Here is a 27,518-nt window from a genome sequence, read left to right on the forward strand (position 1 = left end):
TTTTCCCCTTACTCTGTTGATTCAATCTCTTCTCTGTAAGAAACATCATAACAAAATAATAATTTATAATTTATCATAACACAATAATAAGCTAACTTTCCAGGGTGCTTTTTTTTTTTACAGGCATTCTTCTAAGCATTTTGCATTAATTGTCTCATTTAATTATCACAACTGTTTTTATTCCAATTTTATATCCAGGAAACTCAGGCACAGAGAGGTTATATCACCTGCCCAAGGTCACCCAGCTGGGAAGGGATGGAGCCTTGCTCATTCTAGACCAGACAGTAGTTAACGGCTGACTTTTATCCTGGTGTACTGAGTTCCCAGAATGATGTGAAATACTTTGTATTTAAAATATGAGGATTCTCACACCAACACTGAGGATCTGGTACTCTTATCCTGCTGAATTTTACATGGGGAGACCAAGGCTCAGAGAAGTTAGGTAACTTATACAAGGATACACAGCACAGCTGGGATCACAGATATTCCATTTGAATCTGGATCCTGGGTTGGTAAACTTATGGATCATGGGCCAAATCTGGCCCACTGCCTGTTTTTGTAAATAAAGTTTTATTGGAAACTGGCCACACCCATTTGTATGTGTGTTGCCTGTGGCTGCTTGTGCATCGCCTTTGTGACTGTCTGGCCTGTGGAGCTGAAATACGTACCGGTTGTTCCTTTTTTCCCCCCTTTTGGCTGCACCATACCACATGTGGGATCTTAGTTCCCCAACCAGGGATCAAACCTATGACTCCTGCACTGGAAGTGTGGAGCTCTAACCTCTGGACCACCAGGGAACTTGTATACTCTTTGGTTCTATACAGAAGTTTGCTAGCCCCTACTCCAGGCCCTGTGTTCTCAGCTTGCTTTCATCTCTTGCCCTTCTATGTACCATGATTGCTAAGGCTGGTGGTTTCAATGCACTGGTCTGATATGCAGCTTGATCTTAGCCAGAGGTGGAGAAGCTATCTTCTGTGACTTCCTGCCCCTCTTGGGTAGATGCAGGAGTTTGAGGGGTGCAGGTGTTCTGATTACAGAGTATGTATGTTTTTAGAGGGTGACATGAATAAAGCTCACTTAGAACCTGAGAAGGGCAGGGATGGTTGCAATTGCCCTGAAAACAATGCTTGTAAAAAAAAAAAATCAGTCTTGGGACCCCATTCCAGGACCTACTGAATCAGACTTTTAGGGGGTGAGTCCTGGGAATCAGCATTTTGGTAAGCTTCCTAGGAGGGGCTAGTGGCCACCAGTGTGTGTAATGCAGTTTTCCTGAGTCCCCAGGTGGGTCTGGGCCCCATGGGAGTCATACTTACATTGAGTCATTCTCTGAACCATGGGTGGAGCTAAGCCCCAATTATTTCTAAAGACTTCTTACCTCTGTCTTGAATGTTGTGTCTGACCCTTTGCAACCACATGGACTGTCACCTGCCAGGCTCCTCTGTCCATGGAATTCTCCAAGCAAGAACACTGGAACAGGTTGCCGTTTCCTTCTCCGGGGGATCTTTCTGACCCAGGGATTGAACCCGTGTATCTTGTGTCTCCTGCATTAGCAGGTGGACTTTTTACCACTGTACCATCTGGGAATATTATCCCATAATCATTCCCAGTTCTCTGAACTCTTTGCCTCCCAGATTTGCCACAAACCCCCAAAAGGATTTTCTTTTTGTAAAGAAAGGCCAGGGGCTTTCTCATTTTTGTTAGGTCCAGCGCTTAACTGGTTTACAAACCATTATCTCATTTACCTCTCCCACCATCTCTGCTAGATTGTTTTATTGTTAGCCTCATGGTACAGGTAAAGAAACTGAGGCTCTGAGTGGCGGGGGCCTTGCCCAGGTCACACAGCTGTGCAGGGGCATGGCTGGATTTCACTTAGTGATTCTTCTGGATTCACTTCAACCATCGCTCTTGTGTGACCTTCAGAGCTGGAAGTTGAGCGCCTTGGCAGGCTTGCCCTGGACATTTCTGAGACCCAGGGCAGGAGGACATGGGAGACCCACATACCCAAAAGGCTAAAATTTACATGTTGTAATGTACTTTAGAAAACTGTTAAAATATGTTCTGGGGTCCCTTCTTTAAAAAATTTTTGTTTTAAATTGGAGTATAGTTGATTTATTAGGTTGGTCAAAAAGTTTGTTTGGTTTTAAGTAAAAATAAAAGACATATTTTTCATTTTCACCAAGAACTTTATTGAACAACATATTCACTAACCAAGTGAACTTTTTGGCCAACCCAATACAATGTTGTGTTAGTTTCAGGTGTACAGCAAATTGAATCAGTTATGTATATACATACATCCACTCTTTTTAAGATTCTTTTCCCATATAGGCCATTACAGAATATTGAGTAGAGTGCTATACAGTAGGGCCTTATTAGTTATATATTTTATATATGGACTTCCCTGGTGGCTCAGACGGTAAAGCATCTGTCTACAATGTGGGAGACCCAGGTTCAATCCCTGGGTCGGGAAGATCCCCTGGAGAAGGAATATATAGTAATGTGCATATGTGAATCCCAGTCTTTCAATTTATCCCCCCACCATGGGGCTCCCATCTTGACATATAAAACTCATAACAACAAAATAAAAAATTTTGTGTGTGATGCTGCTGCTGCTGCTGCTAAGTCACTTCTGTCATGTCCGACTCTGTGTGACCCCATAGATGGAAGCCCACCAGGCTCCCCAGTCCCTGGGATTCTCCAAGCAAGAACACTGGAGTGGGTTGCCATTTCCTTCTCCAGTGTGTGAAAGTGAAAAGTGAAAGTGAAGTCGCTCAGTCGTGTCCGACCCTTAGCGACCCCACGGACTGCAGCCCACCAGGGTCCTCCATCCATGGGATTTTCTAGGCAAGAGTACTGGAGTGGCTTGCCATTGCCTTCTCCGTTTGTGTGTGAAATGTTTTTTAATAACTGAAAAGTCAGCAAAATAGCAAAGATGACTGAATTTAATTAAATCATGCAAGACTTGGTCCTCTGTTAATGGGTAGATGATGTTGAATGAGCTGTAAAATAAAGATATATACAATTACAAATTGCTCTGTATTCATAATGTAACAATGTATTCTCTTACTTTCATTTCAGCAAAATGATGAATTATAGGTTATAATCAATATTTTCTGATAATTTGTGATCTATTGATGATCCTGCCAATTTAGAAAAATCTTTCATCGGGCAAGGCACTTCTTAGGTAGTTTTTTCTGAAACGAATTTTTATTTATTTATTTATTGGGATATAATTTACATGCAATTACATGCACATTCTAGTTGTGACATTTCAATGAGCTGTAACAGATGTATGTACTCATGTAATTAGCATGAGTTAAGATTTCCATAGTTATTTAAAAATTAATTTCTTTTTGGAGAGACCTTGTTCTGGCGAGGCAATGGTTACTGCAATTGTCAATAAACATTTTAAAGCAATTCTCTGGAAATAAACCATGGATTTCAAATTTTATGTTTAAACTTTACACTTGAGTCACATATGATAAATTATTGATAGTGCAGAAAGTGTTCTGTAACCCTCCTCCCTGTTCTGCCAATATAGTATGTTTTATGAAGACAGAGATTTTACCAGTTTTTTATTTTTTAAACAGTATATCCAATGTCTAGACCAGTAGGGTTGAATAAGTAGATATTCAGTAAATATTTGCTAGATGAATAAATATAACTTGGGTTCAAAGGTGTCCTGAGTTCTATTTGACACCACCTAATTTCAAGCAGGACACCAGTAGTAGAAACCTCTGCTGAAGGTGAGAGAAATGTCAGCTGGTGTGGCAGACAGTTTCTAAGTTTCCCACTGTTCCCCCCACCCCACCACCTCTTGTGTAATTCCTTCCCCTGGAGGATGGGCAAGACCTATGACTTGCTTCTAACCAAGGGAAAATAGAAAACATGATGGGATGTGACTTCCATGATTGTATTATTTAAGATTTTAAACTCTGTCCTGCTCAGACTCTCTCCCTGGCTGGCTTTGATGAAGCAACTTGCCATGTTGGGGAGATCCATGTAACAAGGAACTGAGGGTGTCTCTGGTTAACAGCTAGCTGGGCACTGAGGCTCTCAGCCCAATAGCCCAGAAGGAACTAAATCCTGACAACAGCAACATACGTGAGCTTGGAAGGAAAACCTTCTTTAGTTGAGCTTTCAGATGGGACTCCAACCTTGGCCAGTACTTAGATTTCAAACTTGTGAGAGATTGGAAAAGAGGGAACCTAGGTAAATTATGCCTGAATTCCTGATGTGCAGACACTGTGAGGTAATAAGTGTGCATTGTTTTAAGATGCTAAATTCATGATGATTTGTTATGCAGAAATAGATACCTAATAGAACCATGGATAAGAACGGTCTCATAAAAGAGGTTCCATTTATATTGATTTAGACTATACACTTTATTGACATTACTTTATGAAATCCATATAACAACTCTAAGAGCAAGTTGTTACTATTCACATTTTATAGATGAAGAAAACAAGACTCATAATTTAAGGATCTTGTCCAAAATCATATAGTTGGAAAGCAGCAGAAATGGGATTTGAACCAAGTCCTGTCTGACTCAAAAATGACCATGCTCAAACATTTTCTACATGTATTTTATCCAGCTCCATAAAGACTAGGTACTAATGTCTTTTTCTTGAAACTATTAGAGACCTAGAGTACTGAAAACATTATGATTGCCTTAAATTCAATTTTTGCTATTATGATTACTTGTATGTTTTTTTGGGGGGATATAAAATATGAAATACTTAAAAATTTTTCCTCTTAATTTTTTGATACCCTTGATTTGCTGATAATTTAAGTTCTATCTTTTAAAAACATGTGTTCACCAGTGCCTATCACAATGCCTAGCACATTGCCAGCAATTAATAAAACATTTGAGTGAATATATGGAAAATATATGGAAAAACTGTGTCTTCAGGACAAATGCAGGTTGCTGCTACCTAAACAAGACTGGTTTATATTCTGAATTTGTTTATTGGAGAGGTGAATCTATTTTGAGAGCCAAGTTTAAACTTGGTCTTGTGAAACCCCTTCATGATATGTGCTAAGTCACTTCAGTCATGTCCAACTTTTTACAATTCTGGTTGTAAAAGGTGGGCTGTAGCCCACCAGGCTCCTCTGTCCATGAGATTCTCCAGGCAAGAATATTGGAGTGGGTTGTCATCCCCTCCTCCAGGGGATCTTCCCGACCCAGGGATTAAATCTGTGTCTCCTGCAGCTTCTGCATTGAAGGTAGACTCTTTACTATCTGAGCCACCAGAGCTTCCTCAAATGCATGAGTCCAAAAATGGCCTTGAATTTATAAATACCTGGAAGGGAAGGTGTCCTTTAAAGGACAGGGTCTTTCCTATAAAACTGAGTGTTTCCTGAAGCCTAGGGTTTTGTTGATTTGAACTGCATTCTGAGAGGAGGTAGCTGACCATAACTTTTGGGCAACAAAGCTATGGGCCTATGGAAAGTCTGCCTCACCTTGATGAATGCTTTCCTGGAGGGATCCGATCCTGTGCACTTTTATGGCATGGTGGTCAGAAACTTTCCTTAGCACTGGGGTCAGTTATCCCAAGTTTGAATCTTGGCTCCTTGCATTACCAGTTGGGTGACTTTGAGCAAATCATATGTCCTTCTATGGAGATAGTTTCCTCAGGGTGTGTTGTGAGAATCAAGAGATTGTAACAGGGAAGAGTCAATTTTGACTCTTCCATGCTAGATCTGTTTCTTTGATTTTAACCCTTTTTTTTTATACTGCTTTTGTTATTATAATCATACATAATGGCCTGCATCAGAGAATCTTGCCCCTCTGCCTGACTGTTAAACTAAAGAGGCTTTGTTGAGAAGCCTTTCCACCTGTAGATGGCAAGAAAGAAGAAATTAACACATCCCCCCGCCTGAAGCTTGATGTTCTAGGAGATATATGCAAGATTAAATGGGCTTTTTACTTTGTTTTTTTCATGTACCCCCCATCTCTGATCCATAAAAGAACCTGGTGTCAAGACCCCAACAAGACGGTTATTTTGAGACATTAGTCTGCCATCTTCTTAGTCAAGCTTCTTATGCTAAGCTTTCCATATATTCCTTGCCTCAACCCCTCATCTCTCGGATTCACTGGCCTCTTGTGTGATGAGCAGAGCGAGCTTGGACTTAGTGACAAGATGTCATGCATGCGGGAAGTGTGTTCTCAAGGGTAACTTCTATAACTGCCCACCGTTTCTGTTTCTTTTTTCTTTTTCTTGACAGTACCACGTGGCATGTGGGACCTTAGATCCCTGGGCGTGTGCTTAGTTCCCCACCCAGTGCTCAAACATATTCTTCCTGCATTGTAGTGCAGAGTCTTAACCAGTGGACTTCCAGGGAAGTCCCCTCATTGAAGCATTTTTATACTGTATTCAATTCTCTACATATGAATCTGTTTCTTTGATGAAGTGGTAAGTTCGTGGAGGAGAGACAGAACCTGTCACTCATCCAGAACCCTATGGGGGCTCCATCAATATTTGTTGATGAATGCTATTTTATAAAGAAGCAGAGTCAAAAAGTTTAAAAAAACTCAGATTCTGGGGACTTTCATGGTGGTCCAGTAGTTAAGACTCTGTGCTTCCAATGCAGGGGGAACAGGTTTGATCCCTAGTTGGGGAACTAAGATCCTACATTTTGCATGGTGTGACCAAACAATTAAAACAAAACAGAAAACACCTCAGATTCTGGAGTCAGGCTGCCTATGTTTTCAAAATCTTATGTCTGCCATTTACTAACTGTGTGATTTTGGCAGTTGACCCAACCTCTCTGAGCCTTAGAACTTACGTGTGAGGCTGTGATGAAGTTTGCACAATGTTGTATATATAGGCATATAAAATGCTTAACACAGAGCCTGACACATGCAAAGCACACAGAAAATTGTGGCCTGCCTTTATTGTTATTATGGCTATTACTGTTGTTATGTGAAAAAGGAGTGTTCTAACAACCAGAAAATCAATAATCCCAGTGTATGTTTAAGTTAGGACAGTTTCCATCTGTGTCTCAGTTTCCACGTCTATTAATATGAAATAAGGAGAGCTTCTTCTAAGACACGAGCCAACAAGTTTCCCTCCCTGTGTTTTCTACCAGCTATAAAACATTCAAGTGGTGAATCAGCATTTATCTTCTATGTCCATCATACCATTACCCCAAGTCTGACCAGTTCAGCCTGTCAGGGCACTTTCTGATCTGAACTGTGCTGGGAAAAACAAACAATGAACAAAAATACTATTTCTTTCCAATTTGGGCCTCACCAAAGTTTGAGTGAACTCCGGGAGTTGGTGATGGACAGGGAGGCCTGGTGTGCTGTGATTTCATGGGGTCGCGGAGAGTCGGACACGACTGAGCGACTGCACTGAACTGAACTGAAGCTCTCTGTGCTGGGCTCCTCAGGTGGCTCAGGGGTAAAGAATCTGTCTGCCAGTGCAGGAGAAACGGGTTTGATCCCTGGGTAGGGAAGATCCCCTGGAGAAGGGCATGGCAACCCACTTCAGTATTCTTGCCTGGAAAATCCCATGGACAGAGAAGCCTGGTGGGTTATAGTCCCTGGGATCTATAAGAGTCGGAGATGACTTAGCGTCTAAAACAACAACAAACAAAGCTCTCTGCCCTAACACCTTTATAATTCTTATCTGCTAGATTCTATCCATTTTCTCCCTTCTAGGTTGGATGAGGCCAACCTAGATTTAGAGACCTGGGTTCAAATTCCAGCTCCACCGCCTAATTAGCTGGCTAACTTTGGGTGAGTCACTTAACCTCTCTAGCATTACCTGTAACATAGCAATAAAAGTAAGTACCTCTTAGGGCTTTTATATTAAATGAGAGAATACACGCAGAGAGCTCAGCAAGAACGTTTGGTGCATGCATGCTGTCACTTCAGCTGTGTCTGATTCTTTGCAAATCTATGGACTGTAGCCTGCCAGGCTCCTCTGTCCGTGGGATTCTCCAGGCAAGAATAATGGAGTGGGTTGCCATGACCCCCTCCAGGGGATCTTCCCAACCCAGGGATCAAACCTGCATCTCTTATGTCTACTGCATTGGCAGGTGGGTTCTTTACCACTAGGTCCATGCTTGCAAGTGATTTATAAAAGCTGTGCTTGTTATGTCTAAGTCCTTATTATTTCAACTGTTTGGGGTTAGAGATTATTCTTTTTTAAAAATTGGAATATAATTGCCTTACAATGTTGTGTTAGTTGGTGCTGTACAACACCATGAATCAGGCACAAGTATACGTATATCCCCTCCCTCTTGAGCCTCCCTCCCACCCCCTGCCCTTTTCTCCCCTCTTGGTCATCACAGAGCACTGAGCTGAGCTCCATGTGTTCTGTAGCAGGTTCTTGCTAACTGTATGAGGATTACGAGTCCCACCTATTTTACTGCCTCAGTTTCTCCAAGGCAGTGGTTTTACCAAGAAAATTCCCCCAAGGCCATTATCTCGGTTTCCCCAAGGTCAAAGTGATTCAGGCAAGGCTTCCGATTGAGGGCAGGTGCCCCTGGGTTATTAGCCAAGGAGGGCTGGTGAGAAAGATCATTTCCTAGAGAGGCTCACCTCTGACTGATGGGTCCCCTTCTCCTCTAGGACAAAGCACATCGTTGGTGCATTTAGGAAATGATGCTCATCTCTGGAAGCTCTGTTGATCAGAATCCCAGCTGATTGCCTTCCTGGGCTCTCAATTTGTGACCTTTTAAATGCCCTGGAGCCAGCCTGTCTGCTGCTGGTGTCCAATGCTCCACTAATGGGTAAACAAGGCATTCTGACATAAGAGGGATTGGGCTGGGTCCTATCGGAGAAGACTGTCAGGCTCCATGCACACCTCTGCCCTCAGTGACACTGATGGTTCTGAAGTTATGGGGGAGGGCAGTTAATTCTCACCTTAAGGATATGCATTCAGAGCAGGAAGAAGATGCAGAGAAAGTTTGTTTCATGAACAGGTGGGAAGGCTGTGGATGCTAAAGCCTGAGAGATGAGATTATCTGCTTTTTTTCCCACTCAGCTACCTTGCTTCAGGCACTACAAAACAGCAATTTGTAGGTATTAGAAGTGCAGGGGCTTCCTTGGTGGTCCAGTGGTTGGGACTCCTTGTTTCTACTGCAGGGGACAAGGGTTTGATCCCTGGTAGGGGAACTAGGATACCATGTCCTATGCAGTGTGGCCAAAAAAATTTAAAAAGAAATGCAGGCAGTGATGAGCATCTTTGCGTTATGTAGGGAAACTGTTTCCCATCTCACAATGATTCGACCATCCTGGACAGTCATTCCTTGGACTCTGTCTGTGTTTTATAGAGTGCCTATAGCACCTGCCGTGTCCAGTGTGTGCGCATGCTCAGTCGAGTCCAACTCTTTGCGACCCAGTGGATTGTAGCCTGCCAGGCTCCTCTGTCCGTGGAATTTTCTGGGCAAGAATACTGGAGTGGGTTGCCATTTCCTACTCCAGGGGATCCTCCTGACCTAGGGATTGAAACTGCGTCTCTTGAGTCTCCTGCATTGGCAGGTGAATTCTTTACCACTGTGCCACCTGGGAAGTCCTCTGTGTCCAACAAGGACTTATTAATACTCCGTGGGTCCCAGTACTTGCATATGAGGCTTGTTACAAAAATTGGACTCAGAGAAGGATGTTCAGAAATACATACATAAGAAGAGAAACCAGCTCAGTTTGTTTCAGGGTCTTTATCACGCACCTTATTTAATGCCTTCCAAGATCAGGGCCCAATTTTCCTTTTAAACTTTCTCCTACTACTTACCACCATGTATGCAAGGCTGCCTCCAAGCAGAGGATAAAAGGCTAGTAATTTTGGGTTAGAATCCAGAAAAGCCAGTTCTCAGAATCCTAGGTTGGAATTTGGAACGCACTCTCAAGTTGGAAGATTAGCAGCATATTTTGAAAGCCATCATCTGTCAATAGAACATAGCAGTTAAGAATCTGTGCTTGCTGTTTACAATAGCCAGGACAAGGATGCAACCTAGATGTTCATTGGCAGACGAGTGGATAAGAAAGTTGTGGTACATTTACACAATGGAGTATTACTCAGCCATTAAAAAGAATGCATTTGAATCAGTTCTAATGAGGTGGATGAAACTGGAGCCTGTTATACAGAGTGAAGTAAGTCAGAAAGAAAAACACCAATATAGTATATTAATGCATATATATGGAATTTAGAAAGATGGTAATGATGACCCTATATTCAAGACAGCAAAAGAGACACAGATGTAAAGAACAGACTGTTGGACTCTGTGGGAGAAGGCGAGGGTGGGATGATTTGAGAGAATAGCTTTGAAACACGTCTATTATCATATGTGAAATAGATCGCCAGTCCAGGTTCGATGCATGAGGCAGCGTGCTCAGGGCTGGTGCACTGGGATGACCCTGAGGGATGGGATGGGGAAGTGGGAGGGGGGGTCAGGATGGGGAACACATGTACACCCATGGCTGATTCATGTGAATGTGTGGCAAAAACCACAACAACATTGTATTTAGCCTACAATCAAAAAAACTTACTGTACAGCACAGCATACTCTACTCAATATTCTGTAATGATCTCTATGGGAAAAGAATTTTAAAAAGAGTGGATATATGTTATGTATAACTGAGGCACTTTTCTGTATAGCAGAAACTAGGACAAGATTGTAAATCAACAACTATACTTCAATAACGGAGAAGGCAATGGCAAGCCTTTCTTGCCTAGAAAATCCCATGGATGGAGGAGCCTGGTGGGCTGCAGTCCGTGGGGTCGCTAAGGGTCGGACACGACTGAGCGACTTCACTTTCACTTTTCACTTTCACACATTGAAGAAGGAAATGGCAACCCAATCCAGTGTTCTTGCCTGGAGAATCCCAGGGACAGGGGAGCCTGGTGGGCTTCCGTCTATGGGGTCACACAGAGTCGGACACGACTGAAGTGACAGCAGCAGCAGCAGCAGCAGCAGCATACTTCGATAAAAATTAATTAAAAAAAAAGAATCTGTGCTTGAAAGTCCAGAAAACCTGAGTTCAATTCCTGCCTCTCTATAATCATCTGGAAAATGAGGATATTACCTTCCTCAGGGGGTTTTTGGGTGGGTTCAATGAGATGACATGCGTTAAATATTGGGTAGGTCAAAGTTTGTTTGGATTTTTCCATGAGTTCATATGGAAAAACTCAAATGAACTTCTTGGCCAACCTGATACCTTGCCAGAGCTTCCCAGGTGACTCAGTGGTAAAGAATCCACTTGCCAGTACAGGAGACACAAGAGACGCAGTTTCGGTCCCTGTGTTGGGAAGATCCCCTGGAAGAGGAAATGGCAACCCACTCCAGTATTCTTGCCTGGAGAATCTCATGGACAGAGGAGACTGGCAGGCTACAGTCCATGGGGTTGCAAAGAGTCAGACACCACCTGAGCGACTGAGTACCTATACCTTGCCAAGTACCCGTCACAAAATCTCTCCTCCAAAGGTGGTCATTATGATTGTAGTATCATTATTTCTATTCTCCTCATCAATCATTTTTATGAACTATTTGTTGTTATTATTATTAGGTTTCCTAGAATTAATGGTTATGGTCCTGCCCATGCAGAAAGCAAACTGCCAACCCCTTCTCTGCTGGGCGGGTCCCCTGGATCAGTGATCAGATAACGCCAGAAATACATATGCACCAGAAACACATGCCAGGAACAGGATCCTGACAGGAACGGGGCATGGAGCCTGTTGCTGGGGCTTTAGTCTAATTATACCTGGTGGCTCATGGCCTCTGAGTGAGTGGTGCCTGTCCCTGGGAGGACAGATTCTGTTTCTTCTGAGTAAGCCATCTAGTGTCACCTTCTGGGTCCTGCAGTATTATACCCCAGCCCCCACCTCCTGGTCATTTTGACCACCTCTTGATGTCTGAGTGAGCTCTCCCAAGGGCAGGGAGAGGTGCTGGAGGCGGGTGCATGGGAGATCATGACTGTTGGGGGTGGGGGGGCACTGTGGAGCGGGGCAGAAGTTACTGAGCTCCTGGAAACAACCCCTGGATTGGAAATGGAATGATCAGGAATGTTCAGCTGTTTGTGGGTCATTCTGACCTCCTCCCAGGACAGGTCACACATGTGCTTCTCCTGCACATGTCAACAGAAATTAGACACCAGACACACCCCCACGCCTACCACGGGTTCCAGGCAAAGGTCCATTTCTGCTTGCTCATCCTGCCGCCCTGACATATGTGCTCAATCTCTTTCTCCTCCTGTTCCTCCTCCTTTCTCTTCTCCTCCTTCTCTGTTCCTCTGTCTCACTCCTAGGTATGGAATACAAAATCACTTAAATAACTCCTCTCATTGACTTGGCCCAGTTCAGTTCAGTCGCTCAGTCGTGTCCAATGCTTTGCCACCCCACGGACTGCAGCACACCAGACTTGGCCCAAGGAGGCTGCAAAGCCCCAGATGATGAATCAAGACACATGTTCCCAATTCTATCACCTGAGAAATGTTTGGTTCAAACCAGGCAGAAAGTCTCGGAGTCTAATTTTAAGGTCTCCCCGACAGCCATGGGTTTTAAGAGATCTGGGAGGTGCTTTGTCTTTCTCTATTTTGAATTAAACTTCTCATCACTCTTTGATGTATTTCTTCATGGGCAGGTTGTTAGATGTTAGTCCAGGTACTTCCTGATTTGTGTAGAGAGGAAAAAGAAGAAGGAACAGACCTCTGGCATACTTTGATCTTGGACATCTCAAAGTGCCTATTAGAGATTGATTAGTTGGCATGGCTGGGTCCAAAGACAGCCCGGGCCAAGATGACTTAAAGAAGACATGAAATGAACCTCAGAAATTCAGAATTTGAGTGATAGTTATCAGTTGTTGAATACACTATGTGCCAAGCTAAAGTGCCAGCAGATCATTGTATATTATTATTATAGATCATTTCATTTCTTTCTCTCTACCAGCCTATGAAGGCAGTACAATGACTCCTAGTGAGTTCAGACCCAGGCTCTGGATCATAATCATTCTAAGTTCTGTTCCTTCATTTCCCAGTTTTCTTTATAGCTGGAGGGAATGTGACCCAGTTTTGCCCAAAAGGTCGGTTGCAAGAGAGTCTGGGGAAAACCTTATTCTCCTAGAGAAAGGGGGCACATGTGGTGCCTTCTCCCTCTTCTTCTTTTTTTTCTCCTGTCATAAATTTAGAAGTGGTGGCTGGAGCTGTGGCAGCTCTTTTGTCAAAACATTGATTGAGCTGTTGAATCAGAGTATGTCACCGACTTCCTCCCGAATTCTTGTTGTGTAAGAAAAATGGATGCTTATTAATTTAAGGCACCATGGCAAATAGTCTATTACTTGAAGCCGAATGTATTGCTAATGCATAAAGGGATGTTCCCAACCCTTTCCCTTAAATGTGAAATGAAGTCCCAATATTTATGAACTTACACTGACCCAGTCCTCCTTCCCTCAAAGACTTTAAGACCTTTCATTCTGTGCCAGAATAAAACACTACTGTACCCATCTAAAAGATGATCATGCAGAGGAGTGAGGGGCAGAGATTTGCCATTCAGAATTTCAAAGAGAGTCCAAGAGCCTTGAAGTACATGATGTGGCTTCCACTCGCAGACCACATGCTGTCTGTCTCTCATTGGCTTAACACACTATCCATATCCCCTGGAAGGATGAAAGGGCCACATTGATGCTGCCAGAACCCCAGACAGTGGTTCCAGGGAGTCTGGAGGGTTGAAACCCAGCACTTAAGGCTTCCACACTGCTCTTCTGGCTTGGAAATTTATGCCACAGCTTTGAAATCCTGGAATTCATTGAATGGTGATTTGTGACTGTAAGGGGTCCTTAGGCAGTAGAATTGCTTGCATCTTCATGAAGATGGCAGGCACTGATCTGAGCCTCCAAACTGTTAATATCCTGTATATCATCAACATACTCACACGCATCAGTGCTCAAGCTGGGACATTATGCTGACAGAGAAGGTCGTTGAGAGCAAGGGAGGGTACGAAGGAAGACTTCCCAGGAAATGTCTAGATGTTTTCTCCCCCAAAGGAAACCACCAAGTCATCAATTCCAAATGTTGAATACAGTGGAGCTTTCTCTAACAAAGAGGCTGACTTATATTCAGCCTTTCAAGCCTGACTCCTTTATACATTTTCAACATCTTTTCACTTAGTCCAAACCCATTTTAACTCAATTTTCTTAGCTATAAATATCTTGGTCCAAAATGTAATCCCGTCATCATAAGACACTTTATTTTCAGATTTGTGATTTCCCTTTGTTTTTTTTCCCCCAAGGCTTTATTTGCTTTACATTTCACTGAAGATAATCCTTACATTGCACTTTTCCCAGGCTCCTTTAGCCATTCCATTTCTCTTTTATAATATTTTCAGAAATTTCCTGTCCTTTATAGTCATTAAAAAAAGTCTAATTTTTACATAGGCTTTACCATATGCTGGATGCTGTTATAATTGCTTTACATGTATTAATTCAATTCTCACCACACCATATGAGGTAACTACAATGATTGAGCCTTGTTTTACAGAAGAGGAGACTGAAGCACAGAGGCATTAATCAACTGACCCAATGACACACAGCAAGTAGGTAGCCAGGCCAAGAATCAAACTAGGCAGGCTTTTACATTTCCAATATCAGTTTTCCACTGGAACACCCTGTCTTCTCCACTACACTTCTTTGCCTGGCTCATTCCTGCTTATTGCCCTCTCTCTGGAGGCTTCCATGGCATTCCCACAACCTGATTCATATGCCCCAACCCTGTGTGTATATGACCATGTTCCGTGATAGCTGATTTCCTAATCTGTTTCCCAACCAGACTGTGAATTCTTCATACAATATATATTCATGTAAACCATGTACTGAAAATACCATAAAGTATAAAGAAGAAAGCAAAAAAAAGAAAAGAAAAGAAAAACCACTGCAGCCCTCAGCAGCATCTAGGCATCTCTCCTATTTTTAAAAGAAATATTATATATACATATATGATAGATAACATAAAATTTATCATTTTAATCAGTGACATTAAGTACATTAAAAATATTGTACAACCGTTACCACTGTCAGTTTTCAGAACTTTTTCATGGTCCCAAACAGAAACTCTGTACCTATTAAACACTAACTCTTACTCCCCCCACCTCCTGGCAACCTCTATTCTACTTCCTGTCTTTATGAATTTTTCTGTTCTCGGTAACTCGGATAAGCTGAATCATACAATATTTGTCCTTTTGTGCTTCACCTCTTTTACTAAACGTCATGTTTTCAAGTTCATCTATGTGGTAAAAGTGAGCGTGAAGTCGCGTAGTCCTGTCTGGCTCTTAGCAACCCCATGGACTGCAGCCCACCAGACTCCTCCGCCCATGGGATTTTCCAGCCAAGAATACTGGAGTGGGGTGCCATAGCCTTCTTCATCAGGCCTAATTCCATAGCCCCAGCCCTTGCCCTCGGCAATGGTTCACACCCTGAAGAGTGGCTTTTCTCTGAATCCTAACAAATCTACCTCTTACCTATTGCTTTGTCTCTCACTGAATTTTTGCAATGAGACCTCAGAGCCTGAACTTCATTAGGTACCTGAAGCCAGAAATTCTGTGTTTTGGCCGGGTTCGAGTCTCAGGAGAGGGCTGAAGGACAGGAGGAAAAAGCAGTGGGGAAAACGTGCCAAGGAATCCCCTTCATAGACTGCCGAGAAATTTGCTAAACATCTGACCAGTGCTCACAGTTTTCATTGGTCTGATCCTTGGCCCAAAGAAGAGTAAAGACAAAAGAACCCCTACTGGGGCCCAGCAGATAGTGCCTTTGGGACATACTGAAAAGTAGCCTCTCCAGAGTCCCTCAGTTGCGCCCACTGCCGCCCACCTGTTCATGGGGGTTCAAGGAAACGAGAAACGAGAGATTGTAAAGTAAGATTTTGTTAGGCATGTCCCTCCAGCCACAGGAGCGAGGATCTCCTACCTTAACCAGAGGTCTTCTGGAATCTGAGGCTGAGCCGTGTGAGCTTTCTGCTGAGTTAGTTTTGCACTGTCCTGGTCTCCAGCGCGATGGGCCACTTGTCACTTCCCTTGCTTTGGGTTTTCTTAGTGTTCCACTTCAACCATGGGAGCTTTTGCTGAGTTGGGCTCCTGCTGTGCTTGGCCTCTTTCGAGCGGAGGTTGTTTCAGCCAGGTTATATCTGAGTCCCGGCACCATAGATGTCAGGCGAGTGTATGTTCCTCGGTTCTTGTCTCATCACAGAAATGATTTGGGGCAATGGACATTAAAGCCCTTGGTGTGTCACAACTCTCAGGTCTTGAACAAACTGTGTCATAGCTCTTAGATAAATAAGTGTTATAGCTCTATTTTATTTAGAAAATAGCAGGAGAATCCATCCTCGAAGAAGAGAAGAGAGTGGAGGAGTGCGCCAGCGTGCACGGTGGGGGGTGGGGGGGTAGAGGGAGAGAGAGGGAGAGAGCCTGTACGCACACGGGAGAGAGTCATCCATGTGGTTCAGTTCAGTTCAGTTCAGTCGCTCAGTCGTGTCCGACTCTCCGCGACCCCATGAATCACAGCACGCCAGGCCTCCCTGTCCATCACCAACTATGTGGTAGCAGGTGTCAAAACTTCATTTGTTTTTAAGGCTGGATAATATTTCATTGTAGGTTCATGTTACATTTTGTTTATCCATTCATCTGTTGATGGACCCTTGGGTTGTTTCTACCTTTTGACTATTGTGAACAATGCTACTGTAAACATTGATGTACAAGTATCTCTTTGGGCCTCTGTTTTCAGTTCTATCATGCATATACCTAGGAGTGGAGCTGCTTGATTATATAGTAATTCTATGTTTAACTCTTGGAGGAACAACCAAACTATTTTTTCACAATGGCTGCACCATTTCACATTCTCACTATTAATGCATGGGGGCTCTGATTTCTCTGCATTTTTACCAACACTTGTTATTTTGTTTTCCTTTTGGTAATAACCATCCTAGTAGGTGGTATCTCACTGTGATTTTGATTTGTATTTCCCTTGATATGCAGATGACACCACCCTTATGGCAGAAAGTGAAAAGGAACTCAAAAGCCTCTTGATGAAAGTAAAAGAGGAGACTGAAAAGGTTGGCTTGAAGCTCAACATTCAGAAAACAAAGACCATGGCATCTGGTCCCATCACTTCATGGGAAATAGATGGGGAAACAGTGGAAACAGTGTCAGACTTTATTTTTTGGGGCTCCAAAATCACTGCAGATGCTGATTGCAGCCATGAAATTAAAAGACGCTTACTCCTTGGAAGGCAAGTTATGACCAACCTTGATAATATATTAAAAAGCAGAGACATTACTTTGTCAACCAAGGTCCGTCTAGTCAAGGCTATGGTTTTTCCTGTGGTCATGTATGGATGTGAGAGTTGGACTGTGAAGAAAGCTGATCGCCGAAGAATTGATGCTTTTGAACTGTGGTGTTGGAGAAGACTCTTGAGAGTCCCTTGGACTGCAAGGAGATCCAACCAGTCCATTCTAAAGGAGATCAATCCTGGGTGTTCATTGGAAGGACTGATGCTAAAGCTGAAACTGCAATACTTTGGCCACCTCATGCGACGATTTGACTCACTGGAAAAGACTCTGATGCTGGGAGGGATTGGGGGCAGGAGGAGAAGGGGACGACAGAGAATGAGATGGCTAGATGGCATCACCGACTCGATGGACATGAGTTTGAGTGAACTCCGGGAGTTGGTGATGGACAGGGAGACCTGGCGTGCTGTGATTCATGGGGTCGCAAAGAGTCAGACACGACTGAGCAACTGAGCTGAACTGAACTGACTAACAAAAAGACCTGATGCTGGGAAAGATTGAGGTCAGGAGGAGAAAAGGGCGACAGAGGATAAGATGGTTGGATGGCATCACTGACTAAACGGACATTAGTTTGAGCAAGCTCCAGGAGATAGAATAGTGAAGGACAGGAAAGCCTGGTGTGCTGCAGTCCTTGCGGTCGCAAAGAGTTGGAAACAATTGAGCACATGTGAGCATGCACACAAGCATGAGCTCTCTCTGAAGGCTCCAGGGAGGATCCTTCCTTCCTCTTCCAGCTCTGGGTGTTTCTTGGTTTGTGGCTGCATCCCTCCACTATCTGCCTCTGTCTTCCCATGGCCTCTTCTGTGTATGTCAAATCTCCTTTCTCATCCTCTTCTGAGTACATTCTTATTGGATTTAGGACCATCCCTAATCCAGGATGATCTTTCTTGATCCTTGTCTTAATTACATCTGTAAAGACTCTGTTTCCAAATAAGGTCATAGTCACAGGTACTGTGGGCTAGGTCTTGGACATGTCTTTCAGGGGATGCAATTCAATCTGTGGCATAGTTCCCCCAATCAGGTTAAAGAACAATTGTATCAACCCCTTCCTCAGACTCCATTATTTCCCCTGATGGCTCAGATGGTAAAGGATCTGCCTGCAATGCAGGAGACCTGGGTTCGATTCCTGAGTAGAGAAGCTTCCCTGGAGAATGGAAAGGGCACCCACTCTAGTATTCTTGCCTTGGACATCCCATGGACAGAGGAGCCTGGCAGGCTCTAGTCCATAGGTTTGCAAAGGGTTGGACACAACTGAGTGACTAACACACAAATAATCAAGATGGAGCCACAGGGCCACACTGCACTGGGTATTTGTTTTGGCATGCGGGTTTTCTCTAGTTGCTGAGCATTGGGCTCTTTTGTGACATGTAGTCTCTCTAGTTGCCCCACGGCATGTGGGAATCCTAGTTCCCTGACCAGGGATCAACCCACGTCTCCTGTATTGCAAGGCAGATTCTTAACTACTGGACCACCAGGGAAGACCCCTCTTTACTGTTTTATAACCTGCCTCATCCATGTAATGCTGAACTCTACCCACCTTTTGCACATCAATCCATCCAGATCAAAGTGCTCCATAAATAAATACATATTCATAGATATGAGTTTCTCAAATGACATAGTGAACTGAACCTTCAGGGTCTCGCCTATTGCCCAGTGTGTAGTGGGTGCCTGAGCCATGTTTGTGGAGTGATTAAATGGAGGCATGACCTTCCAGAAAGCTGTGAGGGTGCTGCATGTGGCAGGCCTGGGTTCTTAGCATTTCCAAGCACCACCTCCCCATCCTTTCTAGGTGAGTCTGGCATTGTCCAGTCCCAGATCGGGCCACAATGACTTCCTTCCCTTGCCTTCCCTAGAAGCCTCCAGGAGACTTTGCAGCTGACTGCTTGGGAGATCAGAGGTGTTGTTTCTCCCCACTTTGGACGCTCCCCCGCCTTGAGGGTTTTCATTCCAGAGAAGGCTAAGTCAACTCTCTCCAGGTTTTATAAGCTGATAGAACAGGGCTGTCAAATGCTTTTTATGGGAGAAGAAACAGGAAGATGGTTTGTTTTGCAGACAGCGGGTTATTGGGTAATTACATTTTTATAGAGCGGTTGTGGGACAAATCACGGGCCTGCTGTCTCCTTTGATGCTAGAAGGCAGACGGCCCCATAAAGATCAGAACAAGGGAAGGTGAAAGGGGTCAGGGACAGAGCTGCCCCTTGGGGATCAGCTTCTGCCTGGAAGCCCCCCCACCAGGTACCCCTTGGGGAAATGCCCTCCTTCTCTTAGGGGTTTTGGTTAGAGTCATATTCATCCCAAACTCTACTACCTAAAGGAAAGACAGAAAAAACGTGGGACCCCTAGGGCGCTCCCTGAGGGGACTGTCACTATTCCCTCTCGGTCTTTACGAACTCATTCACCCATTTCGTCGCTCATTCAGTCATTCATTCGTGCACCCATTGATTCCATTCACTCATTCATCCATCTGTCACGCGTCCTTCGGCTCATTCATCCTTCTCTCACTTGCTCGTTGAGGCATACATTCAAGGGTTTGGACACTTACCTAAGGTATACTCACATCTCTTTCCCTCCAGGGTCCATTTATTTATTCATCAAACAGATATTAATTGAGGGCCTACTGTGTGTCAGGCACTATGGTCCTCATGGTGGGCACGGCAGAAGAAATGGAGAAGAGTGGCAGTTAAGAGTCACACCTGCATCAGATGTGAGATGCCAGCTGGGCTAAGCATGGACAGTGTACATTGTGGAGAGAGGGCAGGTACAGGACAGCCCATTACACAGCATCTGAGTTGTCACAGTGATCGGAGGAGGCTTCCCTGGTGGACTGAGGTCTAAAAGATGAGGTGGTGGTGGTGGAGGTACAGGAGAGAATGTTGAGAATGTTCCAGACAAAATGAGAAAAGTCTGCCTGGCCCTGTGGAGAGAGCATGAAGCTTTCAAGATAGGTAAGCACCAGTGTGCGAGGCAACCTGGCTCTTGGAGAGCTCCCCTCCTGGATGCACTGTGGCCAGGAATTCCCTGTTCAGACCTCGTCTTGGCTCCGTTTCACAGACAACCTCCCTTTGCAGAAACAAAGCATGCTGCGGGGCTATCATTTTAGCCCCAGCCAGAAATTCAGAGGAAGCTGTGTGGGGACAGGTCTGGTGGAGGCTCAGGCTGTGTACCCAGACTGGTGGCTTGCAGAAGGCCTGTCTTTCTGCCTTGGGAGGTTCTAGGAAACCATTCATTGCACTTCCTTTCCCTGCGAGGTTTGAATCCAGGTTGAGGGCCACTGTTTTTACTGGTCCCATCTGGAGACAAGTGTTTCAAATCAAGCTTTCTTCCCTGCTCTCTCTCAAAGATGCCTGCTCTCTTAGGGAGGGAAGGCTCCGACCCCCATGCTGGTTTCCTGCTGTGGAGACAAGTACCTTAATAAATGTCTATTTATCTGGCTGGACCGCCCTTCTGTGTGTGTTGGTTTCCTGCTGAGACCTCCAGCCTGAGTCCAAAGGTGTCTTTCTTAAAGGGGTAGAAGAGATGCAGGCCTTTTCATATATATATATATATATATATAATAGGTTGGCCAAAAAAGTCGTTTGGGTTTAGTGCAACATTGTCCTGACAAACCCGAATGAACTTGGCCATCCTTTTTTTTCATGTATTTGCTATGAGCTGACAATGTTTCACTAGGAGGCTTTGCTCCAGGGAGGCCTCCCCCGTCCCCCAATGTCTCCCTCTCATTCTGTTAGCTACAGGTCCTCCCAAGATCCCCTACACTGCTGGTTGGGACTACCGGCTGTACCTCTAGCCTTGGGGGCTGGAGACTAAGGCAGCAGCAGCCCCAGGAAAGGACGAAAGAAGGATTTGGATTCTAAGGGATCAACACATCTGAGCTGTTGCTGGTGCTCAGAGGCCATTTTCCATTTCAAGGTGGTGGAGCCAGGTTAAAGGAACCATCCATGTCTTCCCTGATGAGGTCATGCACTGTCCCCCACGGTCTTGCTTTTGTGCAAGCTTTGCCCCTTTGCCTGAAACACCCTTCCCTCCCACCTCTTGGGAGAACTGTTATTAACCAGGGGCCCCAAGGATGAGAGATCCTGTTCTAAGTGTCCAGGATGCAACAATGAATGAAACAGAGGACATACCTGCCTCCATCAGGTTTATCTTTAAGGACAAGACACCAATGAAGAGATATGTGGTGGTGACAAGTGCCAGGAAGAGAGAACCCAGCAGGATAAGGAGGTAGGGGGTCAGGAGGATGGGCTCGGAAAGGGACACTTGTGTATCCGAAGTGGGTATCATGGGAAGAGTCCTCCTGGCAGAGGGAAAAAAATGTCCAAGGGCCTGCAGGCAGGGAGGAGTTGGGTGTGTTGGAGGTACCACCAGGAAGCTGGTTGATTGAGTTAAAGTGATGAGTGAGTTACAGGATGAGACCAGAGGGAGATAACTGGATAACCAGGCCCTGGCCCTTCATTGTAGGATTTTGGCTTTTATTCCAGGTGAGATAGGAGTCTATGAAAGGGTTTGAGTAGAAAAGTGATGTGATCTAATATATGTTTTTAAAAGGCTCACTGGCTGTAGCAATGAACCTGAGCGTATCTCATCTCCATAATTCTAGGAAGCAGTACTTTCATTGCTCCTATTTTATAGATGCAGAAACTGAGGCACAGAGAGCTTAAGCAGCTTGCTCCTACGGAGAATGAGGCAGAGCCAGGATTTGATCTCATTTCATTTGGTGACAGAACCTGTGGTCAGGCACTGCTGCCTCCAGGAAGCCCCCATTTATGCTCTGCAAATCTGGGTGAGGAGCCCTGATGGACTTAACCTCGTCCGAGCCTCAATTTTCTCTAAATTGGGTTTGATAGATACCATTCTTGGGACTTCCCTGGTGGTCCAGTGGCTAAGACTCTGTGATCCGAGTACAGGAGGTCTGGGTTCAATCCCTGGAACTAGCTCCCACATGCTGCAACTAAAGATCCCACAAATCACAGCTAAGACCAGTACAGCCAAAGAAATAAATACAAATGAATATTAAAAATTATACATACGTTAAAATTTTAGATAGACATTGCCAAGTTGCGTTTCCTAGAGACTGTATCAATGTACACCATCCATCAGTAATGAATGAGACAGCTTATCAGCTCACAAGTTTGTCAACATGGTAAATTATCAAATGTAACAAAAACATACTGTGAGATCTTGTTATACATACTGCTTTTTGATTTAATATTAAATTACAAACATCTTTCTGTTTCAAAAAATATTTTTCAACAAAATAATTTTTGCTAGCTATACAATATCCCATTGCACGGGCATACCATAGTTTACTTGATCAGTTCCCTATTGTTAGATATAGTTTACTTGATCAGTTCCCTGTTGTTAGATATTTAGTTTTTAAAAAAATAAAGAAGATGAATAAATTTCACTGTTAAAATCAAGAATTTTGCTCTCAACAGACACTTTAAAAGGTGAAAGATACATTACCAACTGGGAGAAAATGCAATACACACAACTCACAAATGAGAGTATTATCAAAAGTATGTAAAGAACTTTTTAGAAATTAATAAGTATAGCTCAACTTATTAATTTTTTAGAAATTAATAAGTATAGCTCAATTAATAAGTATAGCTCAATATATACAAACATATATTTCAAATGAAGGATGTATGTGGCTAATAAATACACGAAGAGAGATTGTACAAGTAATTGTCAGGCACAGCAAGACCACAATGAGATAGTATTTTATACTCATCTGTTTGGTAAAATATTTTAAAAAATCTGATAAGTCAGGGTTAGAAAGGACATGAGGTGCAGAGGGAATGCAAATCAGTGCAAGTGCTTTGGAAAACAGCTTCGTGTCATCATCTCACATTGAAAATTCATAATCCTCTGATCTAGTAATTTTTCTCCTGCAGGCATGTCCAAGAGAAATAAGAATGTTCTCAGCTACTGTTTACAATAATGGCTAGAAACAAACTAAGTGCCCATGCGTGATAGAGTGGATGAAAGGTGTGAGGTGTTTTCAAACAGTGAAATGTAATACAGAGGGCAGAAAAAAAAAATCAAGGATGTTCATAGCAAAAACTTTGGCACAGGTGACACTGTTGACACCTGCTCCACCCATGACCCTGTGCTTTGTATCTTCAGCGCCACCAGCTGGAGTCCTCTTATTCTGCTATTCCCATTGCGGGCTGGAACTGCTATATTTAAAATGAATATCATTACCATCTTTCTAAATTCCATATATTTGCGTTAGTATACTGTATTGGTGTTTTTCTTTCTATGTGAAACGAATCACCAGTCCAGGTTCGATGCATGATACAGGATGCTCGGGGCTGGTGCACGGGGATGACCCAGAGGGAGGATAAGGGGAGGAGGGAGGTGGGAGGGGGGTTCAAGAAGGGGAACATATGTACACCCGGGGCGGATTCATGTCAATGTATGGCAAAACCAACCAATATAATATTGTAAAGTAATTAGCCTCCAATTAAAAAAATAAAATGGATAATCAACGAGGCCTTACTGTACAGCACAGTGAACTCTGTTCCATGTTATGTGGCAACCTGGATGGAAGGGGAGTTTGGGGGAGAATGGATACATATATGGTTGAGTCCCTGTGCTGTCGACCTGAAACTATCACATGGTTAATTGGCTATATGCCAATATAAAATTTTTTAAAAAAATTTTAATTAAGAAAAATAAAAAATGAAATAACATCCCCTAGAGGGAGTGTTCTCAACCCTGGACTGAAAATTAATGCCCCAGGTCCCTCACTGCATGGGGAGATAACTGATGTATGTGGAGCTCAAGTTTCTCCAGCAAGATTAAGTTCTGCACTGAGTTTAAGTAATTAAGAGATTAAATTATCCACAGTGTGGTTGGTTTGATCACTTGCTTCAAAAATGAGACAAAATTCGTATAACATAAAGTACCCATTTTAAACTGAATGATTCAGTGGCCCAACGTCTTTTTAGTTCCAAAACATTCTCATTATCTCCAATGGAAATTCCTGTCTGTTAAGATGTTGCACCACACATAACGTGCTTTTCTAATTTTCTTACTGCTGCCCTGGGTCTTAGTTGCAGCGTTTGGGGTCTTTTGTTGCAGCCTGTTTTACCCTTAGTTGTGGCCTGAGGGATTTGGTTCCCTGACCAGGGATGGAACCCAGGTCCCCTGCATTGGGAGTGTGGAGTCTCAGTCCCTGAACCACCAGGGAAGTTCCCCCATGTAATGTGCTTTTATTGCCTGTCTTTCCCCCTGCTATGGTCTGCATGTTTGTGTCCCTCTCCAAATTCCCAGATTGGAATTTACTGCCTCTACCCATAGGTGATAGGATGATGAAGTGAGGCCCTTGGGAGGTGATGAGGTCAAGAGGGTGGAGCCCTCATTGACGAGATTCCTGCTCTTTCTTATCACAACCTAGATCACACTGGCTCCTTGATTTGGAAGCAAAAAGAGGAAGAGTCAAAAAATTACATACTACCTAAGTCTGTGTATGTGTGTGTGTGCGTGCGCGTGAGCTCAGTTGCTTCAGTCGTGTTCAACTATTAGGGATCCCATGGACCAGAGTCCACCAGGCTCCTCTGTCCGTGGGACTCTCCGGGCAAGAACACTGGAGTGGGTTGCCATGTCCTCCTCCAGGGGATCTTCCCAACCCAGGGATCGAACCTGAGTCTCCTGTGTCTCCTGCATTGCAGGCAGACACTTTACCGCTAAGCTCCCAGGGAAGCCCTAAGTCTATGTTCAGTTCAGTTCAGTTCAGTTCAGTCACTCAGTCGTGTCCGACTCTTTGCGACCCCATGAACCACAGCACGCCAGGCCTCCCTGTCCATCACCAACTCCCGGAGTTCACTCAAACTCATGTCCATCGAGTCGGTGATGCCATCCAGCCATCTCATTCTCTGTCGTCCCCTTCTCCTCCCGCCCACAATCCTTCCCAGCATCAGAGTCTTTTCCAGAGAGTCAACTCATCGTGTGAGGTGGCCAAAGTATTGGAGTTTCAGCTTTAGCATGGTAGTCAGTTTTTTACTTGTATTACTGTGCTAAATTCTTCAAAGTGTATCCCCAACCCTTCTCTCCTTTGTCTATGACAGTGGGAAAATCCTTACTGTCCTTTAAACTACATTGCTTTCCTCCCACAAAATTCATGTTTTCTCACCAATATCTCTTCCTCCCCATCTCTGAAGCTCTTTGAAACACATTTCCCTTTCTGCTTGCTGCTTTTTCCACTCCCTTGGCCAAGTCTATGTCCTTTGGTCTAAAATTGCATTTTTGAAAAAAGACTAGTTGCTATAAAACATGTTGTTCATCGGTGACATAGATGAATGTTAACGGCATTACTGTCCAGTGTATAATTTGATGACAGGGTTCTGGGAGATTCTGCATGGAGAGAAAACTTCTGCCTCTGACATTTGAAAATCCAGAGATGTAGCAATTTTAGAAAATTGAAAACATGAGTGGCAACAACAGAAGAAAATGAAAATTGCTCCATGTCTTGGGCAGAGTGTTTTTTCTTCCTTGCCTCACTTCTGCCTGGAATGATTTCTTCTTTATGTGTCCTCTGGCAAACTTATTCTTCCTCCTTGACATGGAGACTAGGGCCTTTCCAGTGGCTGAAATGGTAAGGAAATTAGATACAACTGTTTTTCTTTTTTAAAAATTATTCTGCTAAAATATACATACCATAAAATTGAACACTTTAATGAGCTTCAATATGTAGTTGAGTAACATGGAGTGCATTCACAATGTTGTCTAACCATCATCACCATCTGTCATCTCAAACTGTAACTCCATACTCTGAAAACAGTAACCCCCCGTTCCCCTCTCCCCCAGTCCCTGGCAGCCACCACTGGTCTCCATAAATTTGACTATTTGGGGTCATACGAGTGGGATTGTGCAATGTTTGTCCTTTGGTGTCTGGCTCATTTCACTCAGCATAATGTCTTCAAGGTACATCCATGTGGCAGCATGCAGTGGGATTTCCTTTCTTTGAAAGGTTGAATAATGCTGCATGGTATGTATTAATAGATACCACATTTTGTTCATGTTTTTTCATCATCTGATGAGCATTTGGGTTGTTTCCACCTTGTGGCTGTTTTGAATAATGCTGGTAGAAACAAGGATGTACAAATATCTGTTTGAGTCCCTGTTTTCAATTCTTTTGGGTTTATATCTAGAGGTGGAATTGCTGGATCATATGGTAATTTCATATTTAAATTCTTCTTTTACTTTTTAAATTGGCAGATGCTTGCTTTAAAATGTTGTATTAGTTTCTGCTGTACGACAGTGTGAATCAGCTACATGTATATACACATACAGCAGCTCCCTGCTATCACTCTCCTATTCCACCTCTCTAGCTTGTCACAGAGCACCGAGCTGGGCTCTATATGCTATATAGCAACTTCCCACTAGCTAGCTATTTTACACATGGTAGAGTTTATATGCATATCAATGCTACTCTCTCAGTTCATTCCACCCTCTCCTTCCCCTGCTGTGTTCACAAATCCATTCTCTACATCTAGATTTAAATGGTAATCTCATTTTTTTTTTAAATGCCTTTACGGTGACATATGAACTGACGTACGTTTGGCCAAATATCTGTGTATCATAGTCTAGCCATGTTGACACATAAAATTAACCATGAGGCCATTGCAATACTCCAGACAAGATGCTGAGAGTCTTAGCTAGGATACGGGTGGGGAAAATGTAGAGGAGGGGATGAACAGAAGCACTGTTGAATTGGGGATATTGACAGCACTGAGCAGGGAACACTTGTGAAGACCCAGTTTCTAGCATAAGTGCTGGGGCAGATAGTGTTAATATTTAGCAAGATGGGAAGAAAGAGGGGTCTAAGTGACTCATAGGTCATTGCTCCTATGCCCGAAGCACTGCTGCGGGTTCTCAGGATGTGCAGCTCTGGAGGTCAGACGTGGTCTCTCTGAGCTGAAATCAAGGTATCAGGGACTTCCCTGGTGGTCCAGTGGCTAAGACTCTGAGCTCCCAATGCAGGGGACCTGGGTTCAATCCCTGGTCAGGGAACTGGATTCCATATGCTGTAACTAAGAGTTTGAATGCTGCAACTAAAGATCCCACATGCTGCAATGAAGATCTGGTACAGCCAAATAAATAAATAAAAATAAATAAGTTTTAAAATAAATAAAATCAAGATGTCAGCAGGGCTGTGGTCCTTCTGGAAGCTCTAGGGAAGAATTCATTTGCTTGCCTTCTCTAGTTGCCTGAGGTTGCCCTCATTCCTTAGCTTGTGGCC

The sequence above is a fragment of the Moschus berezovskii genome, chromosome 19 (genome assembly GCF_049115385.1).
Source record: "Moschus berezovskii isolate FMDL1 chromosome 19, NW_MosBer_1.0, whole genome shotgun sequence".
In the NCBI taxonomy this organism is placed as follows: domain Eukaryota; kingdom Metazoa; phylum Chordata; class Mammalia; order Artiodactyla; family Moschidae; genus Moschus; species Moschus berezovskii.